Consider the following 17,158-nt stretch of genomic DNA (forward strand, 5'->3'; position numbering starts at 1 on the left):
CAAATTCGTGTACTGGGCCCCTAGTTGTATTATAAAGTAGTTGTCTCTGGATGTGCCATGAACACCATAATAAAGGGGTCACAGATGTCTCTTGGAACCAAGTGAAGTGAATAGCAGCAGGTCTTTGAGCTCCTGTGTCATCTAATAGGAGGACCCTTCATTTAGCAGGAACCAACTGTTGTTATGTAACCAACTGCTGATGTTGCTAAGATGTATCGAATAAAAAAAAACAAAAAAACTTAGCCTGGCCAGTGTGGCTTAATGATTGAGCGTTGACCTATGAATCAGGAGGTCACAGTTTAATTCCTGGTCAGGGCACATGCTTGGGTTGCAGACTTAATCCTCAGTGTGGGGTGTGCAGGAGAGAGGCAGCTGATCAATGATTCTCTCACATAATTGATGTTTCTATCTCTCTCTCTCCCTCTTCCTCTCCCTTCCTCTCTAAAATTAATAAAAACATGTTTAAAAAATAAATTTCATAAAAATAAAAAAAGTAAGTAAAGAAATATATTTATTTTGAAATAATTATAGATATACAAGTAGTTACAAAGATAGTCCAGAAGGGTTCCCTATACCATTCACCAATGGTTACATGACATTATTATAGTATATAGAAATCATGAAATTGATATTGGTGTAGTATGTGTAAAATTCTAGGCGATTTCATCACATGTGCTGATTTTCCCCCTTCTGTACCTGGTCTTTTCACCCTGTTAACAGGACTTTCCCAGAGCAAAAGCTTTAAATTTTGATGACATCCCCTGTATCACCGTTTTCTTTTATAGATGGTGCTTTTTAAATATATGTATATATTTATTGATTTCAGAGGGGGAGAGATATAGAAACATCAATGATGAGAGAGAATCATGGATCAGCTGCCTCTTATACGCTCCCCCACTGGGGATCAAGCATGTGCCCAGCCTGACTAGGAATCGAACCATGACCTCCTGGTTCAAAGGTCAACACAAAACCACTGAGGCCAGGCATAGATTGTGATTTTGGTGCCACTTCTAACAACTTTTCACCAAGACCTAGGTCTCAAAGATTTTTTTCCTGTGTCACATTCTATAGATTTTATGCCTTAACATTTTACATTTGTATATGACATTTTAAAATTCCTTTTGTTGTTAATCCTCATCTAAGAATATTTTTCCCATTGATTTTGAGTGAAAGGGAGAGGTAGAGACAGAATGAGAGAAACATCAATGAGAGAGATTGATTGGTTGCCTCCCGCACACGCCCAACCAGGGCAGGGATCAAGCCTGCAACTAAGGCATGTGTCCTTGACCAGAATCGAACCCGCAGCCCTTCAGTTCTTGGGCCGACGTGCTAATCACTGAGCAACTGGCTAGGGCATGGATGTGACATTTTTTTGAAGAAAAACTGGATGTTCACATTTTATGTGTACTCTCCTGATTTTCCTATCTTGGCAAATAAGTTCACAATTTTAACAAGGGGTGGTTCAAGAAGCAAATGGACAAACAAAAGAACACATCTATAAACCATGACTGACTCATGGACCATTAATCTACAATCTTTGGTGGAAAGCACATGGCTGAGGTTCAAGCACATGGCTTTGGTACAGAGCCGTGGTCGGCAAACTGCAGCTCGCGAGCCACATGCGGCTCTTTGGCCCCTTGAGTGTGGCTCTTCCACAAAATACCATGGCCTGGGCAAGTCTATTTTGAAGAAGTGGCGTTAGAAGAAGTTTAAGTTTAAAAAATTTGGCTCTCAAAAGAAATTTCAATCGTTGTACTGTTGATATTTGGCTCTGTTGACTAATGAGTTTGCCAACCACTGGTATAGAGCAACTACAGGAACATTCTTCCTGAATGTTCCAAGGACAGACCACTGTGACCTTAGGGAAGAAAGGAAACATATCATTTAACCTTTGAAATATTCCATTTTTAGTCCTTTCAGATTCTGTACTACAAATATAGATGACTGCTTACCAAGGAACGTGCTGGACATCTCCCAAGACAGCTAGGGCTATTCCCAAGTGCATTAAAAAGGCTGGTCACCAATGCTACAAAATAAATTCTCCCAATAAAGGAATCTAGCAGACCTGACGAGGGCCGTTTGACACAGGGTTTTGGAGAGCAAAGTTGCAGAGATAAAATTCCATCATCAAAACTATTACAAGCCCCCGAAGCTTAAGAATCAGCTTGTATAACTAACAGGTTTAAACCTGGTGTTGTTTTTATAAGGTGGGAGTTTCAAAGAAATTCCTCTACCGCTTTCTTGAACCTCAGCCATGTGCTTTCCACCTGCAAGTATCTTCTGTGAACAAATTCACAATTAGCACGGAGCTGCTCCAGAGAAAAGTAAAATCAACCACAAAACGCTGCTTTCTCCTTGCCTAGCACAAATAATTCAATAGCCAAGAAAATAGCATAATTTGAGCTTTTGCTAAAGAACTACTACTAAACCACCAAATTTCAGGGAACAGAGGACAGTCCAGGAGGTTCCGAACCATTTATAAAAGGAAGTCTAACTGAAGAGACACAGCTTGAAGAAACTGGAACACAATTTGTACCTGCCAAGGGATGTTGGGGGAGGAGGAAGTGGAAGAAAATGCATTGTATTAGTGAGACTTCTGGATATGAAACCTCATGGGGGTACAAGGAAAACGTGCATACTTAGGCATTTTATACATAATTGAACGTACTAAGTTTCCTGTATTAAGTTCGGGATATGCCTTTCAAACTCTAAAACTAGAATCCAATTTTTCCATTAAAACACTAGAGTATTCAAGGTAAATGAGACAGGATAATCAAACTGGTTTCCTATCCTCTGTCCTTTCCTAAGAGGCGGCCTAGGTCTTCCTTTTCACCTTTTCTCATTCGCTGATGAAGACATACTTCTTTCTTTTCTTTTCTTATTTTTAACATGTTAGGGTTTAGGTGATATACTTTTAAAATATATTTTATTGATTTTTTATAGAGAGGAAGGGAGAGGGATTGAGTTAGAAACATCGATCAGCTGCCTCCACAACCAAGGTACATGTCCTTGACTGGAATCGAACCCAGGACCCTTCAGTCCTCAGGCCGACAGCTCTATCCACTGAGCCAAACTGGTCAGGGCAAGACATACTTCTTTGAGACCACCTTCCCAAGCAGAGAAACCACGACGTTCAAAGAGGAATAAAAGGGCGGGAAAAGCGGCGGTCCTAAGCGGACTGGCCGAGACCCTGCATTTCCCCACGTGGCCCCTCCTCCAAGCAAGTGCCTAACTCCTGCACCGAAACCGCGCCTTCTGGGGCGGGGCCTCCCGCCGCCTCCCTCCCTGGACGTGGAACGAACTCCAGGCCGCGGGAGGGACCGGAGACTAGTCAGGACCGCCACCTCCACAGTCGCTCTTACCGGACCTGGGTGTGCCATAGCCCTTTGCGGCTCCGCCCGGCACCGACCCCAGACCCGAGAACACCGAACGTCCCCCATCGGGCCTCCTCCCGCTTCGCCCTAACGCTCAGGTCCAGCCCCGGCGTGGTGAACGCTGGGATTTGAGGCCCGCCGGGCCCCGGATGCTCGGATCCAGCAGCGCCCGCTGCTGCCGGGAGGAGCGAACGCCGCCTGCAGGAGCCGCCCGAGTTGCGCGTACCTGCGCAGGAGCCCAGCCTGGCCGCTGGGGTAGCCGCCGCCTGTCGGGGACGGATCCTGGCACTCTCTTGGGGGCTCAAGGGCGACAGACAGAGACCAAGGCGAATTGAAAGAGCTGGAGAGGGACGAAGACAGAGGTGGAAATGCACAGTCAGCTGGAAGTGGATGGAAAGGGGACAGGGATGGGACACTTCACTGAGACAGAGACAGAGGGAGGATGGAGGTCTGGTTCCTCCCGAAAAAGTCGACCCCAATCATCTGTGTGGTGACCCCAGGAATCAGATTGCTAGGGTGGTCAGACAATCAGGGGGCATTAACAAGCAGGTCTCATGTAGTCAATTGGAGGCCCACCTTGCTAGGGACTCAGCGTGTGCAGACCACCCCTTAGAATTGTCCTGAGAGGAGGTTGGGTATTCCTCCGAGTCCTGTCCCTCAGAGGTGAGGGCACTTCTGGTCAATCGCGACACAGGCCAAGCTGATGAACTGTCCGCTTTTGTGGATACCTCTGATCAGGTTGAGGGAGTCCCCTTCCATTCCTAGTTTAATGAGAGTTTCTATTGTGAGTGGATATTTCGTTTTCTCATATTCTTTTTCTTTTTTTAAAAAATATATTTTTATTGATTTCAGAGAGGAAGGGAGAGGGAGAGAGAGAGAGAGAGAGAGACATCAATGATGAGAGAGAATCATTGATCGGCTGCCTCCTGCACACCCCACACTGGGGATTGAGACCGCAACCTGGCATGTGCCTTGGGCAGCAATCCAACAGTGACCTCCTGGTTCATAAGTCTATGCTCAACCACTGAGCCATGCCAACTGGGCTCATATGCTTTTTCTATATCAATATATATTACAGTGTGGTTTCAACAAATGAATTTTAAGGGGACACAAACATTCAGTTTCATATGACCCAGGGAAGGATTTCTTTTTTTTTTTTTTTTAATTGTTTGAAGTATTACAAATAGTAGTACATATGTCTCCTTTTTTTTTTTTCCTTCCCCATTGACCTTCCCCCGGCCTCCCCTTCCCCCCAGTACATGCCTTTACCTGCCCCCTCCCCCCAGTGTTTTTTATCCATTGGTTATGCTTATATGCATGCGTACAAGTCCTTCGGTTGATCTCTTACAACCCTCCCCACCCCCCGCAACCTCCTCTGCCTTCCCACTGTAGTTTGACAGTCTGTTCAATACTTCTTTGCCTCTGTATCTATTTTTTCCCCATTTCATTCCTTTAAAAAATCTTGCCTCTGCAGACTAGAAATAAACATATAATAACAAAAAATGTTTGAGTCCCAATTTCCATGTCCAACAGTTCTGAGTCCCCATTTCAATGTCAGTTCCTTATGTGTACATGTCAGCAATGATATCTGGATGGTGGGCACATGGTGGCAATGCAGGTCCGACCCTCTCTGGTTTGGTCCTAGGCAACCTGCTGCGTCGCACAGCTGCTGACTGCTAGCGTGGCAAGGCGTCGTCAGCGTCTCCCATCTCTGGACTGTTTCTCCTCTTTTCTTCGTGGTTGGAGCAGACCTGTCAATTCCTCTCTGTTGCAGGAATCCACATGGTCTTGGAGTTGTTTTCTGAAAATATACAAACATATTCTCGACCAAAAGTTAATAAAGGAATCTTTTCTATATAATTGATTTGGGATCCTTTTTATTTTTGCCCAAACGATTTTCCTTTGTCAAGGGAAGGATTTCTTAAACACAACCCCCAAATCAAAACTTTTTATAAGAGTCTGGTCATGGTGGCTCAGTGGTTGAGCACCAACCTATGAACCAGGAGGTCACCATTCAATTCCCAGTTGGGGCCAATCCTCAGTTGGGGGTATGCAGGAGGCAGCCAATCTATGATTCTCTCTCATCATTGATGTTTCTATCTCTCCCTTCCTCTCTGAAATCAATAAAAATATGTATTTTTAAAAACTTATAAGATACATTTGATATCAACATTTAATTTTTCATCTGACAAAAAATTCCTTAAACAAGAGACAATGGAGAATAGATTTGTACCAGCATATTAGAAAGATGAAAAAATTATGGAGATCTGTTGCACAACAATGTGAATATACTTAACTCTGCTGAACTATCCACTTAAAATGAATTTTATGATGTGTTTCTTACCACAATTAAAATAACAGAAGAGATTATTTTATGACCAATAACTATATGAAAAGATGCTCAACATTTCTAAAAATCAGGGGAATGAACATTAATTTAAAAAATGGAGATGCAGGGCAGTGGGGTCTTGCCTGGGGTGGGAATGGCTGTGGGGGGGGGGGGCAGTCAATTGGGGAAAAAGAAGACATGTAAAACTTTAGACAATAAAAAGTAATAAAAATAGAGAGGCACCATTTTCACTCCCTTCACAAAACTTAGAATAAATTGAAATTTAACTGGATCAAGAGTTGGTCAGGACAATGGTCTTTTCGTTTGCTCAAAATGGGAGTATAATTGGTATTCTCAGTATAGAGAAAATTTTGGCAATAAGATATTATAGCGTAGCCCTAACCAGTTTGGCTCAGTGGATAGAGCGTCGGCCTGCGGACTGAAGGGTCCCGGGTTCGATTCCGGTCAAGGGCATGTGCCTTGGATGCGGGCACATTCCCAGTGGGGGGTGTGCAGGAGGCGGCTGATCAGTGTTTCTCTCTCATCGATGTTTCTCTCTCATCGATGTTACAAACTCTCTATCTCCTTTCCTCTCTGTAAAAAATCAATAAAATATATTTTAAAAAAAAAGATATTATAGGGTAAATTTAAAAATTACATAAAACGGCCTTAGCCAATGTGGCTCAGTTGGTTGGGTGTCACCCCATGCACCAAAAGGCTGCCAGTTTGATTCCTGGTCAGGGCACATGCCATGCCTGGGTTTCAGGCTGGATCCCAGATAGGGGGCATGCTGGAGGCAGCCAATCGATGTTTTGCTCTCACATCAATGTTTTTCTCTCTCTCTCTTTTTCCCTTCCTCTCTCTTTAAAAATCAATTAAAAATCTTTTTTAAAATTTAAAAAAGATAGGAACCTAATAAAAACAGCACAGTTTTATGCATTTTAAATGATTAAAAATAATTACCTTTAAACTACCTGAAATTTGCTAGTGAAAGTGGGTATAAGAAGGGGTGAATTATGTTAAAGTAGTGGATGGAACATTATCTGAAATCAGATGGAAAAGTGTAATACCAGATGTGGAAAGGTAGGGCTGCCCCCAGATTCCTGAACCTTTGAAACTGCAAGATATAATAAAGATTTATCATTCAAAGCTGCTGGAATTGAGGTATTTTGTTATATAGCAGTATCTAATTAACGCAAAGTCCTTCTGCCATTGATCCTGATACATCTCCCCTCGAATCAAACAAGCCCCTGGACCTCTTGGGAAAGCACAAGATAGCGATTTGATAATGAAAGAGAAATTCAAAGAAACAAAAAGTTTTGTTATCATGGATGGGAGGGAATGGCTAAAGGAAAGACAGGAAGGAATCGTGAGCTGTGAGAGCAGGATACACAAGAAAAAATACTGAAATAAAAAAACTGAAGTTCAAATGCCTTAAAGAGATGCAGAATTTGGAGGAGAGGTGGGGGAGGTTGTCTTGGTCCCACACTATGGATAACTTCAAAGTAATCTCAACTGAAAAATAGGTGAAGAACAATCTACTCCTTGCTCGTGAAGCGTCAGCTTGTCTCTGGGCTTCCTCTTCTGCCCAATATACCAAGCCAGGTACAGACTTTGTTGCCTCAAATGTAACCTTCAGTGACCTTCCAAGTTGGTGCCAACCAGGAATGATGCCTTTTTGGGAAAAGAGAATGGTTATGGCGCAAGAATTGCCAGTACAGTTGAGCAGGACTAGCAGCTCTCTGTTGAGTCAGAATTGACAGCCCATATATGAGTGGAAGTGTAAAGAACTTATTAACTATATACCATGATTAATAAGAGGGGGTATAGCTCAGGGGTAGAGCATTTGACTGCAGATCAAGAGGTCCCTGGTTCAAATCCAGGTGCCCCCTTCAAGAATCCCTTTTCCTCCTTGAGCTAAATTGACAAAATCAGTTCTATGCAGGCCATACTCTAGTCCCCTTACAGGAGGAGGCTGGCTAGAGCCTATGAAATGGCACCTTTATATGGCTGTCCCTTTTGATTTAGGATGCAGGTAGGCACTGGGCAGGGCCTTCAAGACCAAGGATAAGACCAAATTCATTGCCAATACCCTCTTTGAGGGTATGTTTCCTGGGACCAATTTCAGTATTATCTAGGGCTCAGTCAAGAGACAAAAACCAAGCCAGATATTTAAACAGAATTTAATGTAATTGTTAACCAGTATACCAATTTCCTGTAGCTTCTGTAACAAAGTACCACAGCATGGGTGACATAAACAACAAATTTATTGTCTCACAGTTCTGGACACCAGAATCTGAAATCAAGGTGTCAGACTGGCTGTGCTCTCTTTCTGAAGGCTCTTTAGGTCCCTCCTTGCCTCTTTCCAGCCTCTGGTGTTTGTTGGCAATCCTCAGCATTCCTTGGCTTGCAGATGCTTCAGTCCAGTCTCTGCCTCTGTGTTCGCGTGGCCATCTTCTTTCTGTGTATCTTTCCACTTCTTATGACACCAGTCACATTGGATTAAGGGCCCACCCTACTTCATGGTGATCCCATCTTAACTAATTCCATCTCTCCAAATAAGGACACATTCCTACACCATGGGAGAGGGATTAAAAGGGGCTATGAATTCAACATATCTTTTGGTGGCACAAAATTCAACCCACAACAGCCAGAAATTAGAAGTGAAAGGTGTAACGGAGCGCGTCCCCCGGAGATAGACCACCGAGACCAAATTGGATCAAACAGGGAAAAGTTTATTGCAGATTCGAATCTGGGCCCCGCCGTAGCTGACGCAGCAGCAGGCAAGTGCCGTGGCGAGAGCGCCGTTGAAAGGGGCAGTCCCTTCCTTTATACCCCTTCCCTCTACAACTGTTGGTCTGGCATTCCCTGATTGGCCCTTTTAAATGACCTGCGAATTTGGGACCCCTTTGTCTTGGGCTCTTCCTAATATGGGTTGCTGGTGCAGTGAGGAAGCTCTACACCGGACCCTTCCCTATATGGGTTGGTCGTCGCAGGGACAGCTCTGTAATGCCTCTGGCATGCAGGGGAGCAGTGGTCAGGTAGAAACTATTTCCTTTGTTGAAGGGACTCAGTGCCTGTGAGGGGTGACCTTTCCAAATAGCTGTTTAAAAAATTTTTCTACTCTGACTTCAGACCCCAGGGCTTAGTCCCTTCCTGCCCTCTACAAAGGGATAGAAAGGGAAGACTATCATAGAGGAAGTTTCTGTAGAAGCAGCCACCACTCCAGGGCCGGGCCAAACAGAAGAGGACAAACTTGTTAAGTCTTACAAGCTTGGGGAGTATCTCTGGGATCAGGGACTCAGATCTCTAAGGTGATGCTGCTGTCCCTGAAGAGTCATGACGAAGCTGGGCCTGTGAGCACCACACTGCATGTGGCAATCACTGTTGCTACTGGATGGACAGTGGCTGCCAGGTGACACTGACAGGAACCCAAAGCAGGAACCCAAAGCAAGTGATTCTTCCTGCTCCAGCCTTCCATCTCGTTTTGCAGCTCTACTGGCAGGACCAGCCAGGAAGCCACCTGGAGAAGGAGAGCCTGGTTTACAGAGGCTCCAACCCAGCATCACAGAGCAGAGCACAGAAAGGTGGACTTGGAGCCTAGAGACTGTCATTTGTTCATCTCCCCCAGCAGTTAAAGGGTTGACTGTATGGAGATTCAGACATGGGGAGGGGTCAGCATTGTGCAGAGAGCTCTGATCTGTAGCCAGTCAAGTGTGTTCTCTCTTTGAAGTGCTCCATGCTTGGTCAGGCCATGAGGCATTTTGAGTCTGTTTTCAGATGCTCAGCACAAAAGCTACTATATAGATGTGAGTGTGGACCCTTCCAGCTGTCAGGGAGTGCTCCCCAGATTACTGCCCTCCTCTAGGGACTGAAGGTGGAGAGGTTGTGGAGCTGTGGGAGGAGGGAACCTGTTGCTTCTTCTAATGTGGGGAGATGAGTTAGCATAAAGCAGGTCTGGCAACTCAGCCAAGCTATGTGGAAGGGGTATCTGGGACAGAAGCTCTGGGTGTGGCCACACAGGGAAAGGGTGTTTATTGGGCCTCACTGGTATGGCAGGGGGTATAGCTCAGCGGTAGAGCATTTGACTGCAGATCAAGAGGTCCCCAGTTCAAATCTGGGTGCCCCCTAGCATTTTAGTCTCAATGGTCAAAAGGAGTTCCAGTTTCCTCTCCTCTTTCTGAATCTGATCTCTAGTCTTCCTGCAAAGGGTGAAGAAACTGAGGAGGCCCTTCCTGCCAAGGGTGAAGAAACTGAGGAGGCCCTTCCTGCCCAGAGCAGGGCAGCTCTGCTCAGATGATATGTTTATCCCACTGCTCTAATCTTCCCACTCTCCCCACACCTGGTCCCCTTGATCTCCTGGCTGAGGTTGAGGACTCTGACCTTTGCAAGTAGCCAGAGAGAAGCCTGAGATCACTTACAAAAGAACAATAGTTGGACTGCTGATTGACTTCTCAATAGTTGCAAAGGAAGCCAGAAGATAGTGCAATGGCACATTCCATATGTTGAGAGGAAATAACCGTCAGCTCTGAATTCTATTCCCAGCTAAACTGTCCTTCAAGAACAGACCAAAGCTGAGAGTTTACCACCAACAAATTCTCACTAAAGTAAAATTTAAACATATACTTCAGAGAAAAGAAAAATGATCCCAGATGGGAGGTCAAAGATACAAGAAGGAAGCTCGACCAAGGAAACTGTAATATATATCAGTAAATCTAAAAATCATTGACCATAGCCCTGGCCAGTGTGATTCAGTTGGAGTGTCATCCCGTGCACCAAAAGGTGGTGAGTTTGATTCATGGTCTGGTCACATATCCAGGTTGTGGGTTTAATCCCTCATATGGGAGGCAATACATCTCTCTCTCTCTCTCTCAAATCAATTAAAAAATTGTTGACCATATAACACATTATTAATGTCTAATTTATAGTTTTATTTAAAGATAGAACTAAAACACTGGTTAATAATAACATAAGGAATGGGGTCATAAGATTTAAAGTGTTCATGTAATTTGGGAGGAAGATAAAGATATTGATTAGCTTAGATATTAAAATTTGCATGCAAAAAATTTTATGGTATCATTTTAAAGGTTGTGGTTTTGGCACTCTCCCTCTAGGTCAGCCATGGGCAAACTACGGCCCGCGGGCTGGATCCGGCTGTTCTATCCAGTTCTCTTGCTCTCCCCTCTGCTCCTTTACTTTGAATTTATATTAGTTCACACAAACACTCCATCCATGCTTTTGTTCCGGCCCTCTGGTCCAGTTTAAGAACCCATTGTGGCCCTTGAGTCAAAAAGTTTGCCCACCCCTGCTCTAGGTATAGATTTAATTTTGTTTACTATGTTTCAGATTGATTTGGGTCCTTGAATGTAAGGATTGATGTCTTTCATTAGTTGTAAAATAGCCTCAGCTGTTTCTCCTCAGATTTTGCACTGACTTCATTCTCTCATTTCTTCTCCCTGGACTCCATTTAAATGCACGTTAGATCTTCTCACTGTATCCTTTATATTTATCACTCTCTATTCTGTTTGCCACAAATTATCTCTCCATCTTTTATAATGGAAAAATGGACATTTATTTCCAGTGTTCTAGTTTAACAATTTTCTCTTTGGCTGAATCTATTAATTGAATAGAAAGCAGATATATTTATTAAGTTTTTAATTTTTGTTGTTGACTTTTAGATAAAAATTTTCTATGTTGCTCTATTTTCAAACCTTCTTAGTTACCTTTATTTTATTTATTTTTTAAAAAACATATTTTTATTGATTTCAGAGAGAGGAAGGGAGAGAGAAACATCAGTGATGAGAGAATCATTTATTGGCTGCCTCCTGCGCACCCCACAGTGGGGATTGAGCCCACAACTCGAGCATATGCCGTGACTGGGAATTGAACTGAGACCTCCTGGGCATAGGCTGATGCTCAACCACTGAGCAACACTGGGCTGGATTAGTTCCCTTTAATGCTTTCAAGTTTACTACTGAAATTTTCCAGCCTGGCTTTTAGCTCCTTGAACACAGCAAAATTGTTATTTTACAGTGTGTTTTCAGTAGTTCTAATACAAAAAGTTCCACCTGGCAGTGTGGCTCAGTGGTTGAGCATTGACCTATGGTGGTTCTCTCTCTCACCATTGATGTTTCTATCTCTCTCCCTCTCTCCCTTCCTCTCTGAAATCAATAGAAATATAATAAAAATAAAAAGTTTCCTGTTTAGATCTGTGGTCTATTGTTTCTATTGATTTTCATGGATGGTTTTTTCTTCCCTGTGTACATAGTGATCTTTGGCTATGCATTGAACATTTGATTCAAAACTTTATTTGTAGAATTTTAGGCTGGGTGAAGATAATATAATCCTTCATTTGTTCTTGTTGTTTTTTCAGTTACCTGTGGACGCTAGCAGTCAAGATACTTCAATATAACTTCAACTAAGTTTGTTGGGCCATTCAGATGACACAAAGACCAGCTACAAATTCTTGTAGTGGCTGATTTCTCTCAGTTCACCCTTACTCCACAGGGTGCTAGCCCAAAGCCAGAGATAGTTTTACCAGTGTCCCTACTCGAGGTGACCCTGAATTCTGACTTCTATCCTCCAAATTCCTGAGAGGCTTCCAAAAGTTCCACCGAGCCTCTCAGCTGCCTCTTGTGGACTGAACACCACTCTTGGGCACAAAGCAGCCTCGGGTGTGGAACTTTAACTTTCTGTCTCCCATCCTTTCCATCTAGTATTTCCTGTCTAACTAGCTAGCTCTTTGATGCTTCTAACGAGATGTTTAAAATATTTTCCCAGCTTATGATTTGTCTTTGTAGGAAATATTGTTTCAAATTACCTTGTTCATTAAGGAACATGGAGACTCCTTTGCAGGATTCTTTATACCATTTATATGTCTTCAATATATTTTTTTGAATTAAAAAATCATTATATAAAGTAGGATCTACTTCTAAGCAATTTCACCAAGGAAATACTAACCTAGAGTAAAAAAAGAAAAAGTGGTAGGAGAGAAAGGAAGTGGAAGAGAGAGTCAGGTGGTCAAGTCTGTGGTAGTGACAACTCCCCTGAGAAATTTCCAGAAAGAGGACAGAGCCTTTACTTTTTAAAAAAATTAATTATGTTTTTATTGATTTCAGAGGGGGAAGGAGAGCTAGAAACATCAATGATTAGAGAACCATTGAATGGCTACCTCCTGCATGCCCCCTACTAGGGATCGAGCCCACAACCTGGGCATATGCCCTGACCTGGAATCAAACCGTGACTTCCTGGTTCATGGGCTGACACTCAGTCACTGAGCAACTCTGGCAGGGCTACAACCTTGACTTTTTTTTTTTTTTTTAATTTTTACTATATTTTATTGATTTTCTTTTTTTTAAAATATATTTTATTGATATTTTACAGAGAGGAAGGGAGAGGGATAGAGAGCTAGAAACATCGATGAGAGAGAAACATCGATCAGCTGCCTCCTGCACACCCCCCACTGGGGATGTGCCCACAACCAAGTCACGTGCCCTTGACCGGAATCGAACCCGGGATTCCTCAGTCCACAGGCTGATGCTCTATTCACTGAGCCAAACCGGTTTTGGCCAACCTTGACTTTTGACGTGGTTATTAAATCCTTATAGTCACCACTGGGAAGTAGGAAGATGTATTTCCATTCTTCACAAGTGGTAGCAACAAGAACAAGGGGTCAGCCTTCTTTCTGGAAATTACAGTGAGGTTGAGAAAATGAAGGTATTAATAGAAAGAAAGGGAATTCCCCGCACAAGCCATGAAGGACAAGCGTCCCGGTCCTGGTGGTTTGGGCTCACTTCATCAGTCTCTTCAGTTTAATGTGACCACAGTAGGTGGTCAGGGGAGGACACATGGAGCTGGTGCTGATCCAAATCCTAAATTTTTACCACATTTAATAGTCAAATGTGAAAAGAAAAGGCAGAAATTTCAGCACCAGCTTCAGTAACTAAAGGGGTCCAAGAAATAGGGGGCACCTGGATTTGAACCAGGGACCTCTTGATCTGCAGTCAAATGCTCTACCACTGAGCTATACCCCCAATTACATACAATCTTTCATTAGCACTTTTTCACCCATGGCACTGCATGCAGGATAGCTACCTGTCTGCATGTCACTGTTTTTTCTGCACGTCCCAGAACATGGCAAGTCTTTTCACTGTAGAAGAAAAGGCCATTTGAGTCTACACTAGTGTTTCTACCTAAACCAGCACATAATTATCAGAACAATCATAGTCAGTTCCAGGTCCTCAGTGAACCTCACACTCAGTGCAGGGAGAGCCTCGTCCCTATTCTAAGGTCTCAAGAAGGGTGCTCATTGTTCCACTCATTCATTCATTCAGTCACGCAACAAACGCAGAGCATGTGAGGTACCAGGTCCTGTCAACCATACTGAAACTTAAAACATTGTCCTTGTTGCAATAGGAGACTAAATCATGAACCAAAGACTTTGCACAAGAGTGGCAGAAGCCCAAGAAGAGAGCCGTGGGAGCAGGGAGTAAGGCGCTACCTGGAGAGTCAGAAAGGGCTTCCTGGGGGAGATGGACAAGGAGGAGTTTGCCAGAAGAAGCTGGAGAGGATTTCAGGCCAAGGGAGGAATAAGAACAAAGGGAAAAGTGGGTCAGGCATGTCTGGAGCTCAGGAAGGCTTCAGGTGATGTCACACATGTCATTGACCCGGGAACCATTTTGGCTTCCTGCTAAGGCAGGAGTGAGACTTGGCCATTGTCAGTGGAAGAAGGCCTATAACATACAGCATGAAAACCATAACCTCATTTAATTCTCACAACCACCCTTGTGTTGTCTAATTCTAGCACAGGTTTGGCCAGAACAGAACCCAGGCCCAGGGAGCACCAGAGCACAATATGGGCCCTAGAACACAGCACAGTCAATATGGGGAGTGAGGGAGTATCGGGGGCCAGGGGCCAATATGGGTGACAAGAGCAATCATTTGCCTCTTTATTTAGTACTTCACACTAAAAGTGAGTTGAGGAAGGGGGCACCCGGATTTGAACCGGGGACCTCTTGATCTGCAGTCAAATGCTCTACCCCTGAGCTATACCCCCAAGCCTGCTTATGAACCTTAATTACACCTCTTCAACTGTGCACCTGACTCCTATTTCTGGCCTCCTACAGCCCGGCTTCTGGGAGCAGGCAGCCTGCCCTATGACATCCTGGCTCTCACTGTCATCACTCGCTCACTCGTCCACCTCTAAACACCTGCTGGCCACCTTCTATGTGCCAGACTCATCGTTCCTGCTTCTATTTTTTCTTCTCCCTCTCTGGCTCCACTTTCCTGTGCCACCCGGTTCTGTTTGTCCTACAGTGGGCAGTCATTGCTTTCCCAGACTAAAAGAGCACTGGTCCCCTCTGCCCTCTCCTACTAGGGCACTTGGGGGCAGTAAAGTCCGCGTGGATAGAAGAGCTGGTCTGGCCAGGACACCACACCCTGAGACAGAAGGCCCCTTTCTCCCTTTCCACTATCTGCTTCACTCACTCAACCCCTTTCATCCACTCAAGTTGATCAATGTGGTGGAGGAAAAAGGTGAACCAGCCCAACTCCCTCTCAAGGGGAAAACTGACTTGAAGAGGGAGTAGAACCCTGGTAACTTGCTTGTGAGCCCTAGGGCATGGATAAGACTGCACAGCAGAGGCAGGCAGCTGTGTGAGAGCAGGGAGAATGGGGAGGCAGCCAGCAAGGAGGCTGTCCTCTCATCTGAAAGGTTCCTACTAGTGTGGAACACAGCCAGAGAGAGCGCGACCCCTCACCCTCCGCATAGATGGAAAAGCCAAGAAAGGTACTGAGTGCTCTCAAGCCTTCCCAGTGTAACCCACCCCATCTCCGCTCCACACGGAAGCAGTCTCCCGGGATGTCTATGCTGCTCACAGGGCTTTGGGGAAGTAGCTCTTTTGTCCAAAAATATTGAGGAGGGTCCAAGCCCCCATGGACTGGTTTACTTAGCCTGGAGATGATTTCAAACTTCCTGTGCTCTCCTAAGCCTTGGTTTCCAACATGAATTGGCATCAGAATCCCCAGAGGAACGTGTTAAAACTGAAACCCCAGATCCCACCCAGACCTATTGAAGGAGACCCAGTCTATACCTTCCCTAGAATTCCTGCAGGAGGAGCCACTGGGAAGCATCCAGTAAATGAAGCAGCCTTGCCCCAAACTGTCTGGTCCACTGTTTGCAGGGGAGAGAGCATAAGCAGCCCCCAGAGCAAGGCCTGACCTGGCTGAGAGAGGAGCAGAGCTCTCCCTTGATGTGTCTGGAAAGCCTAGAGAGGGTGCGATGCAAGAAAATCACTGCTCAGTTATTTAAAGTCTGCTAAGACCACAAATCCGACCCAAGTCCCATGAGGACCTCATACCTCAACCCCCTGGTGCTCATTTGAACCCCACGCATGATCAAACCCCGGCTCCACGGCCAAGCTAAGCTGGAGTCGGAGGGGCATCTCACGGAAGGATACCTCAGCTGGGTTGCCTGCTCCATATCTCCCTGTGCTGCCACCCCTGCTTAGGGCCTAGCCCTGCTTAGTGGCCAAAGCCTCCTTGCATCCCAGGGAAGGAAGCAGTAACAGCACTCACAGAGACAGAAACTTCCTGCAGGCTCTGGTGCCATGTGACACCAGGGCAGGACAGCAAGGAGCAGAGGCCAATTCATAGTCCATCCCCATGAAACCTTGGGCAAGTCATTTAACCTCCCTGCCTTTCATTCCATAACATCTGAAAATGGCAATTGAGGGCACTTCTACCTTCCTGAAGACAGAGGGCTGATAAATGATCTGAAAGTGCTGCCAGCACTCAGATTCACAAGGCTCATTTGATTCAATAAAGGAAGAAAACCAGGGATTTAGAGCCAGTCTGTTACCCAGGGACACGGATGTCTCATGGTTCCCCTTCATGACAAGCTGGCAAAGTTCTTCCTGCCAGTCTTCCAGGTCCTGAGACTCATGGCCATATCTTCAGCCATCACAAGCACCTGACTGTGCCCACACCAACATGAGTTACAGCCATTTCAGGAAATAGCTCAAATCAGCTTCAGTCTCTACTCCCCATCCCGAAATAAGAGTGCATTGCTGGTCAAAAGCAAAGCATTTCCATTATGTTTGCTTCAGATAAAAGGCAGGGACCAGTGGCTAAAAAGATGCAAGGTCAGGGCTCCTAGGTTCTCGTCCTCTGTCCTAGGTACAGACACATCTGTGATTTTCCTTACCTAAGCCAGTGCTCATCCTCAGAGGTCATTCTGGAGTAATGGGTACAATCGTACCCATTTCACCTGCCACAGAAGATCTTCCTGCTATGTCTCACTTTTCTTCTGACATTAAAAAAATACTTTCATTGATTTTATTGATTGAGGGAGAGATAGAAACATTAATGATGAGCGAATCATTGATTGGCTGCCTCCTGCATGCCTCACACTGGGGTTCGAGCCTGCAACCCGGGCATGTGCCCAGACCAGGAATTG

This window comes from Plecotus auritus, assembly GCF_963455305.1.
Source record: "Plecotus auritus genome assembly, chromosome: 4".
NCBI classification, from domain to species: domain Eukaryota; kingdom Metazoa; phylum Chordata; class Mammalia; order Chiroptera; family Vespertilionidae; genus Plecotus; species Plecotus auritus.